We start from the raw sequence: 21,342 nt of genomic DNA on the forward strand, positions 1-21,342 counted from the left end.
TCCCAGCATCAGGATCTTTTCCAACGACTCAGATCTTTGTATCAGGCAGCCAAAGAATTGGAGCTTCAACTTCAGCATCAGTTCATCTAATGAATATTCAGGGTTGATTTCCTTTAGGATGGACTGGTTTGATCTCCTTGAAGTCCAAGGGACTCTCAAGAGTCTTCTCCAACACCACAGTTCAAAAGCAACAATTCTTCAGTGCTTAGCCTTCTTTATGGTCCATCTCTTACATCCATACATGACTAGTGGAAAAACCATAGCTTTGAATATACAGATCTTTGGTGGCAAAGTAACATCTCTGCTTTATAATATTCTGTCTTTGTTTGTAATAGCATTTCATCCAGGAAAAAGTGTCTTTTAATTGCATGGCTGCTGTCACCATCTGCAGTGATTTTGGTGGCCAAGAAAATGAGGTCTGTCACTGTTTCCATTGTTTCTCCATCTATTTGCCATGAAGTGATGGGACCAGATGCCATGATCTTCATTTTTTGAATGTTTAATTTTAAGTCAACTTTTCACTCTTCTCTTTCACTTTTTTCAAGAGACTTTTTAGTTTTGAGCATCACATTGCTAGTGTGTGAGATGAGTGCAATTCTGCGGTACTTTGAACACTTTTGGCATTGCCTTTCTTTGGGACTGGAATGAAAACTGACTTTTTCCAATCCTGTGGCCAATGCTAAGTTTTTCAAACTTGCTGGCATATTGAGTGTAGCACTTTCACAGCATCATCTTTTAGAATTTGAAATAGCTCAGCTGGAATTCTATCACCTCCACTAGGTTTGTTCATAGTGATGCTTTCTAAGGCCCATGTAGCTTTGCACTCCAAGATGTCTGGCTCTAGGTGAGTGATCACACCATCAAAGTTATCTGAGTCATTAAGATCTTTTTTCTATAGTTTTGTGTATTCTTGCCACCTCTCCTTAATATCTTCTGCTTCTGTTGGGTCCATATTGTTTCTGTCCTTTATTATGTCCATCTTTGCATGAAATGTTCCCTAGGTATTTCTGATTTTCTTGAAGAGATCTATCAATTCAGTTCAGTCACTCAGTCATGTCTGACTCTTTGCAACCCCATGAATCACAGCACGCCAGGCCTTCCTGTCCATCACCATCTCCCGGAGCTCACTCAGACTCACGTCCATCGAGTCAGTGATACCGTCCAGGCATCTCATCCTCTGTCGTCCCCTTCTCCTCCTACCCCCAATCCCTCCCAGCATTAAAGTCTTTTCCAATGAGTCAGCTCTTCTCATGAGGTGGCCAAAGTAGTGGAGTTTCAGCTTTAGCATCATTCCTTCCAAAGAAATCCCAGAGTTGATCTCCTTCAGAATGGACTGGTTGGATCTCCTTGTAGTCCAAGGGACTCTCAAGAGTCTTCTCCAACACCACAGTTCAAAAGCATCAATTCTTCAGCACTCAGCCTTCTTCATGGTCCAACTCTCACATCCGTACATGACTACTGGAAAAACCATAGGCTTGACTAGACGGACCTTAGTCGGCAAAGTGATGTCTCTGCTTTTGAATATAGTATCTAGGTTGGTCCTAACTTTTCTTCCAAGAAGTAAGCATCTATTTTAATTTCATGGCTGCAGTCACCATCTGCAGTGATTTTGGAGCCCCCCCAAAATAAAGTCTGACATAGTCTTTCTTATTTTATTGTTTTCCTCTATTTCTTTGCACTGTTCACTTAGGAAGGCTTTCTTATCTCTCCTTGCTATTCTTTGCATCTCTGCTTTCAGTAAGATATATATTTCCCTTTTTCCTTTGCCTTTTGCTGCCCTTCTTTTCTCAGTTCTTTGTAAGGCCTCCTCAGAATACCATTTTGCCTTTTTGTATTTCTTTTTCTTAGGGATTTTTTTGATCCTTGCCTCCTGTACCCTGTTATGAATCTCTGTCCATAGTTCTTCAGGCACTCTGTCTATCAGATCTAATTCCTTGAATCTATTTGTCACTTTCACAGTATTATTGTAAAGGATTTGCTTTAGGTCATACCTGAATGGCCTAGTGGTTTTCCCTACTTACTTCAATTTAAGTCTGAATTTGGCATTAAGGGTTTCATAATCTGAGCCACAGTAAGATCCCGGTCTTGTTTTTGCTGACTGTATAGAGCTTCTCCATCCTCAGCTTCAAAGAATATACTCATCTGATTTCAGTATTGACCATCTGGTGATGTCCATGTTTAGAGTTTTCTCTTGTGTTTTTAGAAGAGCGTGTTTGCTATGACCACTGTGTTCTCTTCACAAAACTCTATTAGCCTTTTCCCTGCTTCATTTTGTGCTCCAAGGCCAAATTTGCCTGTTACTCCAGGTATCTCTTGATATCCTACTTTTGCATTCCAGTCCCCTATGATGAAAAGGACATCTTTTTAAGGTATTAGTTCTAGAGGGTCTTAAAGGTCTTCATAGAACCGTTCAACTGCAGCTTCTTCAGCTTTATTCATTGGGGCATAGACTTGGATTACTGTGATATTAAATGGTTTGCCTTGGAGATGAATAGAGATCATTCTGTCATTTTTTAGACTGCACCCAAGTATTGCATTTCAGACTCTTTTGTTGATTATGAGGGCTACTCCATTTCTTCTAAGGGATATAATGTAGTAGATATAATGGTAATCTGAATTAAATTCACCCATTCTGGTCCATGTTAATTCACTGATGCCTAAAATGTTGATTTTCACTCTTGCCATCTTCTTGCCATGTTTGACCACTTCCAATTTATCTTTATTCATGGACCTAACATTCCAGGTTCCTATGCTGTTTTTTACAGCATTGGACTTTTCTTTCATCTCCAGACACATCCACAACTGGGTGTTGTTTCCCCTGGATCAGCTTCTCATTCCTTCTGGAGCTATTTCTTCTCTCTCCTCTAGTATCATATTGGGCACATACTGATCTAGGGAGTTCATCTTTCAGCGTCATATCTTTTTGCCTTTTCATACTATTCATGGGGTTCTCAAGGCAAGAATGCTGAAGTGGTTTGCCATTCCCTTCTCCAGTGAGTCATGTTTTGTTAGAACTTTTCACCATGACCCATTCATCTTGGGTGGCCCTACACAGCATGGCTCATAGGTTCATTGAGTTAACAAGTCATTTGTCTAATGAGTCACCTCATGGGTTTAAACCAGTTCTGATTAGAGTTTTATCACTTGCAAGGAAGAGTTCTGCCTTAGACAAAGTGTTAAGGTTTTGGTTTTAGGCTAATAATATCCGAAACTCACCCATACACCCTATAAATCATAGTCTGAAACAAGGCTGTGTGCAGCTAGTTTATTTTGGTAATTGTTCCCAAGGAACAGAGGTGAAACAGGGGTGGAAGAGGAGCAAACTCAGCAGTGTGTTGTCAAGTTTATCACTGCTAGGAGCAAATGGGGCTGGATCCCATAAGGGATTTTGTGAGACTCCATGTAGAAAGAGCTTCAATACTTTATGTGCAAGGAATAGGAAAGGAGAATATTTACCCTGGGTCATAGATTACCTTGTTGAGTTTTAACTTTTTTCCATTTTCAGACTTGCACAGGTATTAGAAATGGCTAAGTAGGTCCTACAGGTGTTCCATTAAACAGGCACAGGGAGTTTCTAAAATAGTCTATCCTTCGGACTGCTCAGATCCACTAACATTTACATTAATACCGATTCATAAGAAGGCTCTCAAGCTATGACAAACCATTAATCTCTTCAAGAGACATAATACATCAAGGTTAGTGGAACAAACTACAGTAATAGTTGCCTCTTGAAGGCACAGCTGAGGCACCAGATTGTGTTGACTTTAGGTATTAGGCAATATTTCTTAAACTTAAACCAACAGTCATCACATGGTATTACTGTTACTATAAGTAGAATATACAGGTCTGGAATTTATGAAAAAATCCCATAGATAAGAGTGGCCTGCTTCAAACCCTCCCAGTGAACCACTCAGGGCAATTTTTCATAGTGTTCCCATGGATATAGAGGCTTTTATTTCCTGATCAGGGAATACCTTAACTAAGGTTAGGGTGACCAACTTGTCTGGTTTGCATGGGACCATCCAGGTTTTAAACAGAAAGTCCTGCTTCCCAGAATTGTCATCAGCCCTAGACAAACTGGGATGGTAGCTCACCTAACTAGGTAACATGAGTTCCACTAACCTTAAAACCTGAAGTTGCACTTGGTCATTTCTGCCTCCTCAGTAGGAAAAGAAAAAAAAAAAAATCATAGCGGTGTTGTTAATTTACTCTGATCATTAAAAGATAGGTACTACTTCATTAGTGGATACAAATGTTTGACACTCATTAATATCCTGGAGTATACATTGCTACCTCCATGCCCAAGTTTAACTGTAAATAGGCAATTTCCACAACTGTGGCCTGATAAGTGAATGTCACCATTGGCCCAAACAACTCAGAAATAAATGCCTGGGTTGCTTGTGACAAAAATATAATTCATATTGGCTTTAGAACACAATGTAATATTTTGGTCAAACCAAATGTGAAACCTAAAGAAGTCTGAATCCATGGTCAAATAGCTGTATTAGGAATCAATTTCTTTCCATATTTCCCTTCTGCTTTTATGCTGTGATGGCTTTGTTTTGGAGCATATTCCCCTGCAAGGTGGTCCTTTGCAGGTACAGGTGTGCAGCAAATATTGCCAAGGTTAGCAGTAAGTGATGTTCTCTTTCTCAACAGTTTCTAACAGAAGATCTAGAAAGGAGATCTAGAAAGAAGATCTGTCTTATGCATTGAGGCATTGGTCACAGACTAGAGTCCCTTCAAAAAGCCCCTAAAAGGAGGGCTATTGTGTTGATACTTTACTTTGGGAAGTCATCTCATTGAGTAGGTGTGGAGGACTTGTTCATATTCCACTAAGAAGTCAATGGTAGGATTTTGCCAAGGGCTACATCCCAATTATGTACTCGGGTTCTAGGGTGTGTTTTTAAATCCACTAAACCTACCAGTACTCCACTTGTGATCTGACTTCTGTAAATCCACATTGTATTGGATTCTACTTTGGTCGTACCAAAGCATTAATTTCAATATTAATTCAGACTTCTTACCAAAAGCCAATCAGTAATGATGGGCACAATTCTTTCTCTAGAGTACAAGTTTTCTGTAAATGACTACAAATCCCTAAGAGAAAACAACAGACTACTATATATCATGGGCTTCCCAGGTGATGCTAGTGGTAAAGAAACTGCCTGCCAATGAGGGAAACGTAAGAGAAGTGGGTTCAATCTCTGGGTTGGGAAGATTCCCTGGAAGAAGGTGTGGCAACTCCCTTCAGTATTCTTACCTGGAGAATCCCACGGATGGGAGAGTTTGGCGGGCTATGGTCCATACAATAACAAAGAGCTGGACATGACTGAAGCGACTTAGCATGAATGCATTATTTATCATATGTTCAGGTAATGACATTAGAATCCTTCCTAAAGGGGACACAGTCTTTCTTTCAATCCATGAAAACTGGTTTTCCTTTGAAAACTCAGTGACAGCATGATTTTTCATTTTGACACCTGCAGTGAGCCTTCTGTTCACTAGCTCTCATGTCTATCTTCTGCCCAGCATTTTGTTTAGCCTCATTGGTCCAACATCCTCAAGGTTCATCCTAACACATGCTCCTCTTACTTTCTTCCAGTAAACAATAGGCAGATATTGCACTATTGGTGGGGGGGGAGGAGGATATAAACTGTGTTTTCCTAATATATGCACTGTATTTCTCTATTTGGGCTGAGTTGAAATGTAATCATATTATCAGTGTGACTGTGATAAGGGAAGGTGAGGCCAATACTGAAAAGAACAGATGTCAATTTTTTAATGCATCTGACACAGGGGAACTACTGGCTGTACCACAAGGCCAATTCTTAAACGGAGTATATTGCTGCTTCTTCTGGCCATGTTTCTTAGGGGAAAATATAGGCATTCACTTTACTTATACTGATCAATTAAATGTCCTTTTCAAAGATTTCAGTTACCTCCCATAATTTTGTTTATATTGTATCAAACTTACTGAGGCTTTGTCACTCTACTTTGTAGCTCTCCTAGCTTTAAAGCTAAATCTTGAGCTTAATATTTAGTACACTCACCCTGACACTTCCAGAGTCCTAGATCTATTTAAATACTACCATAGAGCCACTCTAGGTCTCATAGCATGCCATGAGTTGATAGCTGGCTAACTCTGAGCATGTTGCATTCATTATTGTAGATTTCAAAAGCTGTCGATCAACACTAAAACATTTATAAATGAATGATTCACCTTTTAATGGTTGTTTAAATAGCACCACTAAATATGCTAATACCTTATATTCTTCAGTTTAGTTCAGTCCAGTTCAGTCACTCAGTTGTGTCTGACTCATTGTGGCCCTAAGGACTGCACCATGTCAGGCTTCCCTGTGCAGCACCAACTTCCAGAGTTTGCTCAAACTCATGTACATTGAGTCCAACTCATGTCCATTGAGTGATGAAATCCAACCATCTCATACTCTGTTATTCCCTTCTCCTGCCCTCAATCTTTCTCAGCATCAGGGTCTTTTTCAGTGAGTCAGTTCTGTGCTTAAGGTGGCCAAAGTATTGGAGTTTCAGCTTCAGCATCAGTCATTCCAATGAATATTCAGGACTGTTTTCCTTTACGTTTGACTGTTTGGATCTCCTTTCAGCCCAAGGGACTCTCAAGAGTCTTTTCCAACACCACACTTCAAAAACATCAATACTTCAGTGCTCAGCTTTCTTTATAGTACAACTCTCACATTCATACAAGACTACTGGAAAAACCATAGCTTTGACTAGATGGACCTTTGTTGGCAAAGCAATGTCTCTACTTTTTAATATGCTATATAGGTTGGTCATAGCCTTTCTTCTAAGGAGCAAGCATCTTTTAATTCCATGGCTGTAGTCACCATCTGCAATGATTTTACAGCCCCTCAAAATAAAGCCTCTCACTGTTCCCATTTCTTGTCTTCTATGAAGACATACAAGGCCGTTTAGAACTAACAGCCCCAAAAAGATGTTCCTTTCATTATAAGGGACTGACATACAACAGTAGGAAGTCAAGAAGCACCTGGAGTTACAGGAAAATTTGGCCTTGGAATTCAGAATGAAGAAGGGCAAAGGCTAATAGAGTTTTGCCAACAAAATGCACTGGTCATAGCAAACACCCTCTTCCAACAATGCAAGAGAAGACTCTACACATGAACATCACCAGATGGTCAACACTGAAATCAGATTGATTATATTATTTGCAGCCAAAGATGAGAAGCTCTATACAGTCAGCAAAAACAAGACTGGGAGCTGAATGGGGCTCAGATCATGAAATCCTTATTGCCAAAATCAGACTTAAATTGAAGAAAGTAGGGAAAACCACTAGACCACTGAGGTATGACCTAAATCAAATCCCTTATGATTATACAGCAAAAGTGAGAAATGGATTTAACAGACTAGATCTGATAGATAGAGTGCCTGATGAACTATGGATGGAGGTTCATGACATTGTACAGGAAACAGGGATCAAGACCATCCCCAAGAAAAAAAAATGCAAAAAAGCAAAATGGCTGTCTGCAGAGGCCTTGCAGATAGCTGTGAAAAGAAGAGAAGCAAAAAGCAAAGGAGAAAAGGAAAGATATACCCATTTGAATGCAGAGTTCCAAAGAATAGCAAGGACAGATAAGATAGCCTTCCTCAGGGATCAGTGCAAAGTAATAGAGGAAAACAATAGAATGGGAAAGACTAGAGATCTCTTCAAGAAAATTAGAGATACCAAGGAAACATTTCATGCAAGATGGGCTTAATAAAGGACAGAAATGGTATGGACCTAACAGAAGCAGAAGATATTAAGAAGAGGTGGCAAGAATACACAGAAATGCTGTACAAAAATGACCTTAATGACCCACATAACTGTGATGGTGTGATCACTCACATAGAGACAGACATTCTGGATTGAGAACTCAAGTGGACCTTAGGAAGCATCACTACGAACAAAGCTAGTGGAGGTGAGCTATTTCAAATACTGAAAGATGATGCTGTGAAAGTGCTACACTCAATATGCCAGGAAATTTTGAACACTCAGCAGTGGCCACAGGACTGGAAAAGGTCAGTTTTCATTCCAATCTCAAAGAAAGTCAATGCCAAAGAATGCTCAAACTACCACAAAATTGCACTCATCTCATATGCTAGCTATGTAATGCTCAAAATTCTCAAAGTCAGGCTTCAACATTATGTGAACCATGAACTTCCAGATGTTCAAGCTGGTTTTAGAAAAGGCAGAGGAACCAGAGATCAAATTGCTAACATCCACTGGATCTTCAACAAAGCAAGAGAGTCCCAGAAAAAGATCTATTTCTGCTTTATTGACTATGCCCAAGCCTTTGACTATGTGGATCACAATAAACTGTGGAAAATTCTGAAAGAGATGGGACTACTAGACCACTTTTCCTGCTTCTTAAACAATCTCTATGCAGGTTAGGAAGCAACAGTTAGAACTACACATGTAACGAGACTGGTTCCAAATAGGGAAACTAGTACGTTAAGGCTGTATATTGTCACCCTGCTTATTTAACTTATATGCCAAATACATTATGCCAAATACAAGAAACCCTTGACTGGATGAAGCACAAGCTGGAATCAAGATTACTGGAAGAAATATTAATAACCTCATATACGCAGATGACACCACTCTTATGTCAGAAAGTGAAAAACTAAAGAGCCTCTTGATGAAAGTGAAAGAGGAGAGTGAAAAAGTCAGCCTAACGCTCAACATTCAGAAAACTAAGACCATGGCATCCAGTTCCATCACTTCATGGGAAATAGATGGGTAAACAATGGAAACAGTGACAGACTTTATTTTTTTGAGCTCCAACATTACTGCAGATGGTGACTGCAGCCATGAAATTAAAAGATGGTTACTCCTTGGAAGGAAAGTTATGACCAACCTAGATAGCATAATAAAAAGCAGAGACATTACTTTGCCAAAAAATGTATATCTAGTCAAAGCTATGGTTTTATAGAGTAGTCATGTATGGATGTGAGATTTAGAGTATAAATAAAGCTGAGTGTTGAAGAACTGATGGTTTTGAACTGTGGTGTTGGAGAAGACTCTTGAGAATCCCTTGGATGGCAAGGAAATCCAACCAGTCAATCCTAAAGGAAGTCAGTTCTGAATATTCACTGGAAGGACGGATGCTGAAGCTGAATTCCAATACTATGTCCATGTGATGCAAAAGATCCTAATGCTAGGAATGATTGAAGGTGGGGAAAAGATCCTAATGCTAGGAATGATTTAAGGTGGGAGGAGAAAGGGACCACAGGGGATGAGATGGTTGGATGGCATCACTGACTCAATGGACATCAGTTTGGGTAAACTCTGGGAGTTGGTAATGGACAGGGAGGTCTGGTGTGCTTCAGTCCACGGGGTCGCAAAGAGTCATACACGACTGAGTGGCTGAACTGAACTAAACTATTTACATTATTTCCCTGTCTATTTGCCATGAAGTGATGGGACCAGATGCCATCATCTTCAATTTCTGAATGTTGAGTTTTAAGCCAATTTTTTCACTCTTCTCTTTCATTTTCATCAAGAGGCACTTTAGTTCTTTCTTTGCTTTCTGCCATAAGGGTGGTGTCACCAGCATATATGAGGTTATTGATATTTCCCCCAACAATCTTGATTTCAGCTTGTGCTTCATCCAGCCTGGCATTTCACATGATATACTCTGCCTATAAATTAAATTAGCAAGGTGACAATATACAACTTTGACCTGCTCCTTTCCATATTTGTAACCAGTCTGTTGTTCCATGTCCAGTTCTAACTGTTTCTTGACCTGCATAAAGATTTCTCAGGAGGCAGGTCAGGTGGTCTGGTATTCCCATCTCTTTCAGAATTTTCCACAGTTTGTTGTGATCCACATAGTCAAAGGCTTGGGCATAGTCAATAAAGCAGAAATAGATCTTTTTCTGGGACTCTCTTGCTTTGTTGAAGATCCAGTGGATGTTAGCAATTTGATCTCTGGTTCCTCTGCCTTTTCTAAAACCAGCTTGAACATCTGGAAGTTCATGGTTCACATACTGTTGAAGGCTGACTTCAAGAAATTTGATCACTACTCTGCTAGCATATGAGAGGAGTTCAATTGTGCAGTAGTTTGAGCATTTTTTGGCATTGACTTTCTTTGAGATTGGAATGAAAACTGACCTTTTCCAGTCCTGTGGCCACTGCTGAGTTTTCCAAATTTGCTGGCATATTGAGTGTAGCACTTTCACAGCATCATCTTTTAGGATTTGAAAAATAGCTCAACTGGAATTCCATCACCTCCACTAGCTTTGTTCATAGTGATACTTTCCCAGGCCAACTTAGCTTTGCATTCCAGGATGTCTGTCTCTATGTGAGTGATCACACCATCACAGTTATCTGAGTCATTAAGATCTTTTTTTTTTTTTTTTTGTATAGTTCTTCTGTGTATTCTTGCTACCTCTTCTTAATATCTTCTGCTTTTACCTTACCTTCTTATGTCATTTAATTATAATGTACCACTAGTGACAATCTGGTTTATCATGATGATTTCGCATCCCAGGTGTTGTCATCAATCCACTTATCATCACTATTTGGGAGCCTTTTGTCACTGAACTGTGAATGATCCAGTTTCAGAAATCTGTCCTGAAGGTCTGTTTTCTAGGCCAGTTCTCATTCAGACCATCTTAAATTAGATCCCACTAAAGCCTCAGATGAAGACTTGCATATTGTTTCGTTTGTTGTTAGAAGGAATCCCAGGGAATTTGAGATGGGGTCTTCTAAGAGTGAATTATAGAAGGAAAGAAAACTAGTTCAAGAATGACTTACTAAGTTTATTGTAACTGACTAAACCTCACTGTGAATCTTCTGAAGTACCATGATTTTCCAACAAAGGGACAAAGAGGGACTGTTATGTATTAGTTTCCTTCATCATTGATGGCAGGATTTTCACTGGGGTATTAAATAACTTCCATGTCTAGGTTTGCACACGCATCAAAATGGTTGAGTGGATTTCTACAGGTATCCAGTTCAGAGTCAGTGGCAATGTCTGGGATGGAAACAAGCAGCTCAGCGTAAGTGCTATCAGCTTACATCTGACTGTACTGGTAGGTGCAGCAACAACCAGAATAAAATGTGGACTAAGAAGTGGCAAGTTTGCATAAGAGTTCAGTTCAGTTCAGTCGCTCAGTCGTGTCCGACTCTTTGTGACCCCATGAATTGCAGCACGTCAGGCAGTAATATCCCATAAAGCATTCTTCCCTGCCCATGTGTAGAGAGCATTCAGAGACATGCTTTTCCCTTTACGTTCTTTTTAATTGAAATTTTCAAGGTCTATTTCAGAAACTTACAATAACCTACAAGATGTGAGATTAAGGAACAACTCTCATCTCTACTGCCTAGATTCTTCATTTCATTTTGTCAAGATATTTATTCAAGATTATTGACTTTCCTCCAGCCATTTTCAATATATCCATTAATAATTAATGGATATTGATCCATTATTGGATTAATGAATGTTATCCATTATGATTTATCCATTAATAATTTCTATCAACAATTATTTATGGTAAGCCTCTGATGTGCAATGATATCGAAGATGTAATAATTATCCAGAGATACAAGCCACCTTCACACTACTTTGAAATGACTGGAGAAAAATAGGTATCAGAATGTCCATACTGTTTTCTCATTCTTAGCTCTGGAAGTAATTTTTACACATTTTAGTTTAAAGGACAAACTTACAGGGTTTCAGAGACGAAAGAGGAAAATAATTTGGAGTCAAGAAATCAAAACGTGTTTAGCATCTCAGAAGTCTGATTTCGCATACAGGAATGGAAACTTTGGGATACTATGTGAGTAAGTTGGAGAAAAAATTATGAAGTCAAAGATTAAAAAAAAATGTCTTGAACTAAAACATGCAGTGTCTCTGGGAGAATGTTAGTGTAGAGATGGACCTAATTTAGGTTTGGGAGCAAATGGTCTTGGGCAGTGGTTTTAAATGGTAGAAACATGTTCTTTTCAGAGGTGACATTTGAAGTTTCTACTGTAATCAAAGCTCTGACTATATAATAATGACTGAAACTTTGTGAGACAGAAAATTGAATCCTAAATTCCACTGAGTGACACATAAGAAAGGGAAACAGGCTAAAGAGTAGCCTCGCCTGCTGCCCAGTATCTACAATGAAATACACAAGAGACAGATGGAGGACTTAGTTCTTTATGCACTTATAGAAAGCAACTGATTCCAGAGAGGCAGAGGACATGTTAACACGGGAATAGAGGAAGGGTTCATAAGGCGAGGAAGGTTAATATGCGCCAAATAAAAAAGAGTGATAAATCTGGACTTTATAATGAAAGGGTTTGTAAGGCCATTCCTTGGCTGAATGTAGAAGAATTCTGTGATTCATTAGTGGTGGGGAGAGAAGTGAGAACAGCACATGTGACCCATAAATAACATCTTTTAAAGAATAGAAATGTCTTAGTGTATGTTGTGTGCTATGCATAGTCACTCAGTCATGTTTAACTCTGCGACCCCATGGACTGTAGCCCTCCAGCCTCCTCTGTCCATGGGGAGTCTCCAGGCAAGAATACGAGAGTGGGTTGCCATGCCCTCCTCCAGGGGGTCTTCCCAACCCAGGGATCAGATAAGGGTCTCCTCCATTGCACATGAATTCTTTAGCAGCTGAGCTATCATGAAAGCCCTGTCTTAGTATGGGTTCCCCTTAAAGCTGAGCATGAGATAAAACTTTCTGAGAATGTAGTTTACTATTTAATGTAACCTCACAGAGCAGGTATGAGAGACAGGGGAAATGAAATGAAGCCAATACAAGGACAGGTTATTGATTTGGACACAGTTAGGATGATTGACCCCACGATGACTCTTGAGAAGATGTGAAATGGCTCTCTAAATGTCTTGCCCAGGGAATGAAAAGGGAAGTGTATGTTTCTAAGCTCCTCACCCAGTGGCTAAGGTAGTTCCATGGTCCTTAATGGACTGAACTTTCTCATTGTGCATGCATGAATGCCGAACAAGTTCCTATCAGTTTCCTAGGACACAACCTCATTAAGCAAAGGGTAGGTGCCCTCAGATTTGGAATTCAAGCAAAGTTGGTCAGAGTCTGAGTTAAACTGGGGACTGTAATTTTTTCTGAAATCAGATGAAGGACTGAGAGGAAAAAGTGTTAACAGGAGATGCTTGATACATATATCTGACATCACTTTTTATATTCCTATTTTCTGCAAGCCTATGCTGACTCTACAAACAAAACTCGACCAATCTCACCAATTTAAGGGGTATGCACACAAATTGTGACCTTCTCAAGAATGACATTGTTTGGATTTTGTCCACGTTCAGATTTAATCTTTGAGTGGTAGATCATACCATTCAAGCCAGGACCCAGCTGTTACAAAGGCAACAGTGTCAATGAAATAAAATTAACAGGGCATCAAGTTAATAAAATGGGGGGAAATCCCTATATTCCCTATGAAAAAAACATATTCGTCTGACCTACATTTATTTATTCTTTTCTACAAAAATTAGTTTCCCCAGAAGCTTTTGAGAAGCACACCAACAGTAATGAAGCAGAAAAATGATAGATGTTAAGAACTTAAGGTACTCCAGAATGGGTTATAAACTTGTACCTCTTTGTTGCCCATGCACTTTTGATGAGCTTGCAAAGTTTTAGACCTCTTTAATTTAAGATTGAACAGTTTTACTTCTTCCAACTACAGTGGAAATAATTTCCTTCTCTATCATTAGAATGGTTTAATACTTTCATTAATCCACACATCATAAAGCAGAGAGTGATTTTTATACCTACTCCAATCAGTCATCATGCCTGTTTCAGAATGGAAAATGGTTGTTTTCTGCTGATTCCAAAGATAGACTGAAGGCCAATATCTTCATGAGCAATCACAATTAGAAGGGCAAGACCAAGACATAGAAATGCTGTTGTCACCACCTCTTTTGGCATAACTGGATTATTGCTCTAAGCAGCAGAATGTCTGCATGCATATAAGAAACTGGATTTCTGAGGCAGTACAGAGACATGAGACATCGGGAGGCACCAGGGCTGCCTCTAGAGCACAGAGTTTATTTTCTCATCACATTTACAGGAAGCCTGTGGGTTTGCGTATCTTACCCTTCTGCTCCACCTCACAGGGGCCAAGAAAGTCCGCCAGGTTTGAAAACGGATAAACACATCTTAGCCCAAGAAGTTATAGCTCCTGTTCACAGACAAGCTGTTTCTATGTTCCTCTTTCTACTAAACACATTCAGGATTCTCTCCCTCTCTCTACACAGAACACTTGGTTTCCATTCAAAATGTGCAAGAAAGAGAGAAGAGGGATTTACAGTGTTCTATTAGTAAATTGTCAGTCTCCAGAGATATGGATCCCAGTAAGATTTTATCACTTCAGGTGATCATTTAGTGTGCTATAATGTATTCTTTACCATCTGAGCTACAAGGGAAGCTGTAATGTAGAGAGTGCTCTATGAAGAAACAAAACAGCTGCCAGAGGGGTTAAAATTCACAACAGCAAGGTTCTGACTCCTGAGACACAAACCATGCTAATGAAATCCTGACTGTGTGATCCCCAGCCTTACTGGGCAATTGTGAGCAATGTACCCAATGTATCCTGAGAAACAATATGGGTCCTAACACTAAGGAAAAAGAATGAAGAACTTAGACAGAAGAGGAAAGTGGAAAGAAGATAATCTAGGAAAGAGTAAACGCACATTACTCTGTTCTACTCGCAGCAGAAAGTATATACTTATCCCCAAGCCCCTAATATGCTAAATCCTAATTCTTGGGTTCAGCAAAGAATATCCAGAAAAGAGTCATTACATAAACTACCAAGAAAATTTCATTCTCTACATTTTTTAGAATACTTCTGTTTTATACCACAATTTATTAATTTTAAAATGTGTTAACTTGTGTGCTTCCATTTTCATGCCTTGATAATATTTTAGACACATATTAAATTTAAAGATTTTTTTTCCATAAATTACCTGTTTGATTTTTACAATCACTCTGTGAACTAAGGCAGGTACTATTTTTCCCATTCACAGATTAAAAATAAGGCTCAGAAAAGTTAAGTGACTTTTCACATTTAAAAAATTTCACATATTAGGAATGGGAGATGCTAAGCTGAAAATCTGGATCTCTAATCAGAGACTTGGATTCTATGTACTATTTGTGTTGAATTAATTGTCCAAAATTGATTTAGAGAGGCAAAAAAGTATCAGCAGCTAAAATAAGGTTGGAAATCATGAAAATAAGTTATTTCAAAGTTCCTTTCCAGTCAGGGACTAGAGGGACTATAGAGGCACCTCCCAAGTTTTCTGCAGTCTTAGGTGTAACCTATTTAGATTTGAAAGCAGCCTTGTGTAATGTATGAAGTCTGCTATGTAGGTACATGCTAAGTCACTTTAGTTGTGTCCATCTCTGTGTGACACCTTAGACTATAGTTTGCCAGGCTCCTATGTCCATGGGATTTCTCAGGCAAGAATACTGGAGTGGGTTGTCATGCCCTCCTCAAGGGGATCTTCCCCACACACGATATCAAATCAGCACCTCTTATATCTCTTTGGTGAAGAACCCACCTGCAATGCAGGAGACCTATGTTTGATCCCTGCATCTGGAAGATCCCCTGAAGAAGTAAATGGCTACCCACTCCAGTATTCTTCCCTGGGAAATCCTATGGACAGAGGAGCCTGGTGGGCTACAGTCAATGAGGTCACAAAACTCGGACATGACAGAAGTGAGTAACATAAAATCTTAGGCGTAACGTATTTGGATTTGAAAGGAGCCTTGTATAATGTAGCAATCTTGTCCCTAGAATGAACAATATCTCAGAAAATTATATAGCAATGCACCGTCGGAGAAGAAAATACTTTCCAATTCTCCAAGGCAGTAGCTTTATTCACTGAAACTTGATTGCTCTTTTAGCTGACTTAAATAGAGTGGATATACATGAAAGTAGACACCAAGGTAATACCTGGCTTTGTTAAAATTATGGAACACGTTCCACATAATCATGGCCTGCACTGTACTTATATGTACTTTGTATCACTGCAATGCACTGTGCCATTTGAAATGAGGCCAAGTGAAACGCACTATGGGTTCCATGTTGGGTTCTAGACTCAGAAAGAAACTGGCGTCAAAATTCATGAGTTACTCTCTGTCCTCAGATTTATAGCTGAATACTGAAATCACATGCTCAAAGTTTTTGGTAGAATGAAATGACACTACATATTCTACAGAAAAAAAAAAGTTCAAAAGAAAGCAAATCATTGAATCTAATAGGGGTACAATGTTCAATGATGTTTTACTCTGTTGAAGGCCTTAAGTCCCTTTAGCTTGTCACAATAGGAGCAGAGCTATATTGAGACACACCTTTGCCTGACCTAATCCAGTGAAACTTATTATTAGCACCTATTATGGAACATCTGTTGCATGTGCACTGTGCTAGTTCTCTGTGTACCTTGTCTCCTGAGATCATCAACAACTTGTGATACGATTACTTTAGGTCACTCAGGTCATTTCACAAGAAGTGTTTTGAGACAGTACAGTACTTTGGCCAAGTTATTGACTTAATGTGGTAAGGAACCTGCTTGTCAGTGAAGGAGATGTAAGAGATGTGAGTTCAATCCCTGTGTAGGGAAGATCCCTAGAGAAGGAAATGACAACCCACACCAGTGTTCTTGCCTGGAAAATTCTATGGGCAGAGGAGCCTGGCAGGCTACAGTCCATGGGGTTCACAGACAGTAGGGCATTACTATATTTACTCCTTGGAAGGCAAGTTATGACCAACCTAGACAGCATATTAAAAAGCAGAAACATTACTTTGCCAACAAAGGTCTGTCTCATAGAGGCTATGGTTTTTCCAGTAGTCATATATGGATATGAGAGTTGAATTATAAAGAAAGCTAGTGCAGAAGAATTGATGCTTTTGAACTGTGGTGTTGGAGAAGACTCTTAAGAGTCCCTTGGACTGCAAGGAGATCCAACCAGTCCATCCTAAAAGAGATCAGTCCTGAGTGTTAATTGGAAGGACTGATGTTGAAGCTGAAACTTCAGTACTTTGGACACCTGATGTGAAGAGCTGACTCCTTGGAAAAGACTCTGATGCTGGGCAAGATTGAAGGCAGGAAGCGAGGGAACAACAGAGAATGAGATGGTTAAATGGCATCACTGTCTCAACGGAGATGAATAAACTCCGGGAGTTGGTGATAGACCGGGAGGGCTGGGGTGCTGTGGTCCATGGGGTCTCAAAGAGTCGGACATGACTAAGTGACTGAACTGAATGGAACTGAGCTCACACACACACACACACACACACACACACATGCACGCACATTGACAATGAGGGAAAGACAACTTTGTCTCTATATTAAAAAATAAAGTTATAATCTGTATATATTATGAAAAGAGTCCTGGGCTTAGTATAGAAAGACCAGGATACTGAGGATGAGTTAGGAAGGAAGAATTTAGGTTCTAAAGGCAAGGTAACTAAAATTAATAATGAAGCTGAAAGAAAATGGAAACCACTTAATTTGTGGCAACAAGATTTTAAACAGTCTGTTAGGTTATTTCATGGCTAAAACTATCTGTTAAGTTATAGACTAAATAAGACCGGTGAGATTGTTTTCCAAGCATTAAAAACTAATTCCAGAGGAGGAATCAGAGCCAGACCCAGAGGAGGTCCAGCATGTGCCCATGGGCACATGCGTGCGTGCGCAGACACACACAGAACTCCCTCCTCCCTGACCCTTTCAATGGGCTGAAGAATTTACTCAAATGTTGTAACCAGACACACAAGACCATTTGCCATCAGCCTTCCCCTCTGTCACTTTCAATTCCCCCTCACACACCCATGCTTCAGCCCAAAGGGACATGCTGGGACATGCTGGGAAACTAGTTGCTCAGAACACTAATCTATACTAAACAGTACACTAAAACAGTACACAAATTGTTACAATAAGGAAAATATTTCACTGACTACATTTCATCTGGGGGAAACTTTATACTGGCTATTAAGTAACATTTTGCTGGACTGTTTGGGTTACACATTGAGACATCTGAAATGCAAGCCTAAATTTCATCATCTGGTCATTACAATTCAATCTGAGACACTAACCAGGGAACAAAAGATGAGCTAGAGGTGAAATTATGGTGAAGTGAAGTCGCTCAGTCGTGTCTGACTCTTTGCGACCTCATGGACTGTAGCCTACCAAGTTCCTCCATCCATGGTATTCTCCAGGCAAGAATACTGGAGTGGGTTGTCGTTACCTTCTCCAGGGGATCTTCCCAACCCAGGGAGATGCTTTACCATCTGAATCACCAGGGAAGTCCAAAATTAGGGTAGAGGTGACCTTTTCACTATAGTAGAAACCAAACAGTTTCATAATAATCTTTTTCCTTATCTTTATCTCAATTGACAGTAAACCACTCTTTAAAAAGTAAATGAATATTTGCAGATGTATGTGCATGTACTTACACTGATATCTATTTATTTATAATGGTCTAGAGGGACACCAATATATTAGTCTGCTTGTATCCCTACCGGCATTTTTTGGATTCCACTCTAGTTACGTGCAATGCCTTCTGGCCCCCTCAATAGGCTAGGCGCTTTGAGTCCTTGCTCATTCTCTTCCCTAAGACTGGAACACATTTAAATGCTCCTCTGTTCCCCTCTGGGCTTTCCTGGTGGCTTAGTGTTAAAAAATCTGCCTGTAATGCAGAAGATGCAGGAGATATGGGTTTGATCCTGGGTTAGGATGATTCCCTGGAGGAGGAATTGGCCACTCACTCCAGTATTCCTGCCTGGGAAACTGCATGGACAGAGAAGCCTGGGAGACTGCAGAACATGTGGTCTCAAAGGGTTGGGCATGACAGCATGAGCACTGCTCCCCTCTGGCTCATAGCCAACACCATAATTTTCCTCCTCAATGACTTAGAATGGAGAAGGTAGCATGGAAGCATATATACTAATATAGGCAAATAGATAGCCAGTGGGGATTTGCTATATGACTCAAACTGGGGCTCTGTAATAACTAGAGGGGTGGGAATGGGTGAGAGGTGGGAGGGCGATTCAAGAGGGAAGGGACATATGTACACCTATGGTTAATTCATGTTGATGTATGACAGAAATCAAACCAATATTGTAAAGCAACCATCAATCAACTAAAAATAAATAAATATTTAAAAAAAAACACTCCAGCTTTTCCTTTTAACTCAAAATTATTTATTTCCCCCTCTGTAATTTCATTGTGCTCGGTTCAGACTTCAGTTTTTTTTTTTTTTTTTACCATGCTGACTGCAAAGTCTCTTTTCTGGAGCATGCTTTCAGTCTTTTTGAACAAGAAAATGTCTTATTGGTTTATTAACCTAATATTTGGTGCTGGAGGGGTTCTCAATTAAGTTTGTTAAATTACCTCTTAAATTCTTTACTGTGGGTTCTAGTCCTAAACGAGATACTAACTAGCTGTTAAACCTTGGAAAAGCAATGCTATCTCCAAGGTTAGGTGCTTTAGAAAAATAGGAAAAATGCCAGTCCATTTCACTTGTACTTTGAAGCATCCATTCCAAATTCAAATGAAACATGCTTGTAAAAAAGCGAGCTGCAACCTGTCCACTGATGTGGAGTAAAACAGAATAGAGCACATCAGTGGAGATCAAGATTCAGGCTGGTGCAGAACACATTACTGTAAAAGCTCAAGGTTTAATTAAAGGTCCTGTCTCCTGACAAAAGGCAATATGAAATTCATAAACAGCACAGTTTGGAATCTTAATTCTTCCTAAGGACATCTCCAAAGGGTGGCATTCATTGTCAGTAAGCATGTGATGTTCAGAGTCTAGCAATATTTCTGTACCCTAGCATTCTTTGTGACACTGTGGAAAGTGGAACAAAATCTTGGGAACTGGACTTTTAAATTAAGACTCAAAATGGCAAAATATGCTAACAGGATAAATATAAAGAGAAAGGGCATCAAGGAAGGTATTTGCATATCCTTTTTTGAAATAGTGCATTCATGCATGCTCAGTCATGTCCATCCCTTTGTGACCCCATGGACTGCAATCTGCCAAGCTCCTCTTTCCATGGAATTTTCCAGGCAAGAGTATTGGAATGGGTTGCATGTCCTACCCCAGGGTATCTTCCTGACCCACAAGTTGAACTCACCTTCCTTGTGTCTCCTGCACTGATTCATTACCACTGAGCTACCTGGGAAGTGCCTTTGAAATAGTACATAAAGTGAAATTCTTCTCAAAGTACACATTGGTTCAAACAAACATTCTTTGGTTTATTATTTACATTCTCTATCTCCAACCAACTCACTTAAAAATTTACAAAGCAAATAAGAAATCACACCTGTTTCATTCAACTTATTGTATTCTTTGTCCAATGGTGGTGCATATATAATTTTTATATGCTCCAAACTGCAAATCAGAAATGTCTTTCTGGTTTAAATTTCTTTGTAGCAAATTAACAATCCTTCAACTCATTTGCTTAAAATAGTCATTTTATTACTATGGTAGAGTCTACAAGTTGGGAAATTGATTATTATTCAGTTGGGCACCTTACTCTTCTTCATGATGTCTAGGGCCTATGGTGGGTAGTCTTGGAAATTGGAGGTGATGCTACAGTTGGAGGCTAGAATCATCAAAGGGATAATTCATATGCATTCACATGACAGGAATGACTCAAAGATTAGTACTGCCAACCTTAAAATTTACATATTATAATTCTATTTGGCTTGGCTTCTTCAAAGTATGGATGCTTTGGGGTAGGTAAACTCTTTACATGGTAGCCAGGCAACAAAGACAGGTGTTCCAATAAATCAGGTAGAAGCTGCACCTGGCCTAAGAGTCACACAGTGTCCCTTCTGCTGCACTTTATTGATTATATACAAGTTATCTGTTTACTTAGATTCAATGGAGAGTAGGCATCTCAGTGAAACAGTGTGAGCACCGTCTTGAGGGAAACAATATCAGTTTACCTTTAGTAGGATATGTCCAGAAATCTGACATTTCATTTTTATCACTCATATGTCAAAATTAACCTCCTTCCTCATCCCTGGCAGATTCCTTTGAAATGAAAGCATTGAAAGTGAAGATTTTCCATGAATATGAAAATTAAGCAGTTGGCATTTTATCTCAGAACATATGTCCTCCAAAGTACTGTATGTAAATTAGGATTTATTTTATTTCCCATCTCAAAACCTCACTTTCTGGTATCTAGTTATATTTGCCTTTGATTTCCTTAACCTTCAGAACTTTGCCTCTCCTAGGTTTTCATCAGGTGGCTTCCTGAAGATCTCTGTTTTAGGCAAAATCTTTGGTATTTCATGGATTCTGATAATGTGCTTGGAAATG

This window comes from Ovis canadensis, chromosome 22 (genome assembly GCF_042477335.2).
Source record: "Ovis canadensis isolate MfBH-ARS-UI-01 breed Bighorn chromosome 22, ARS-UI_OviCan_v2, whole genome shotgun sequence".
Taxonomy (NCBI): Eukaryota; Metazoa; Chordata; class Mammalia; order Artiodactyla; family Bovidae; genus Ovis; species Ovis canadensis.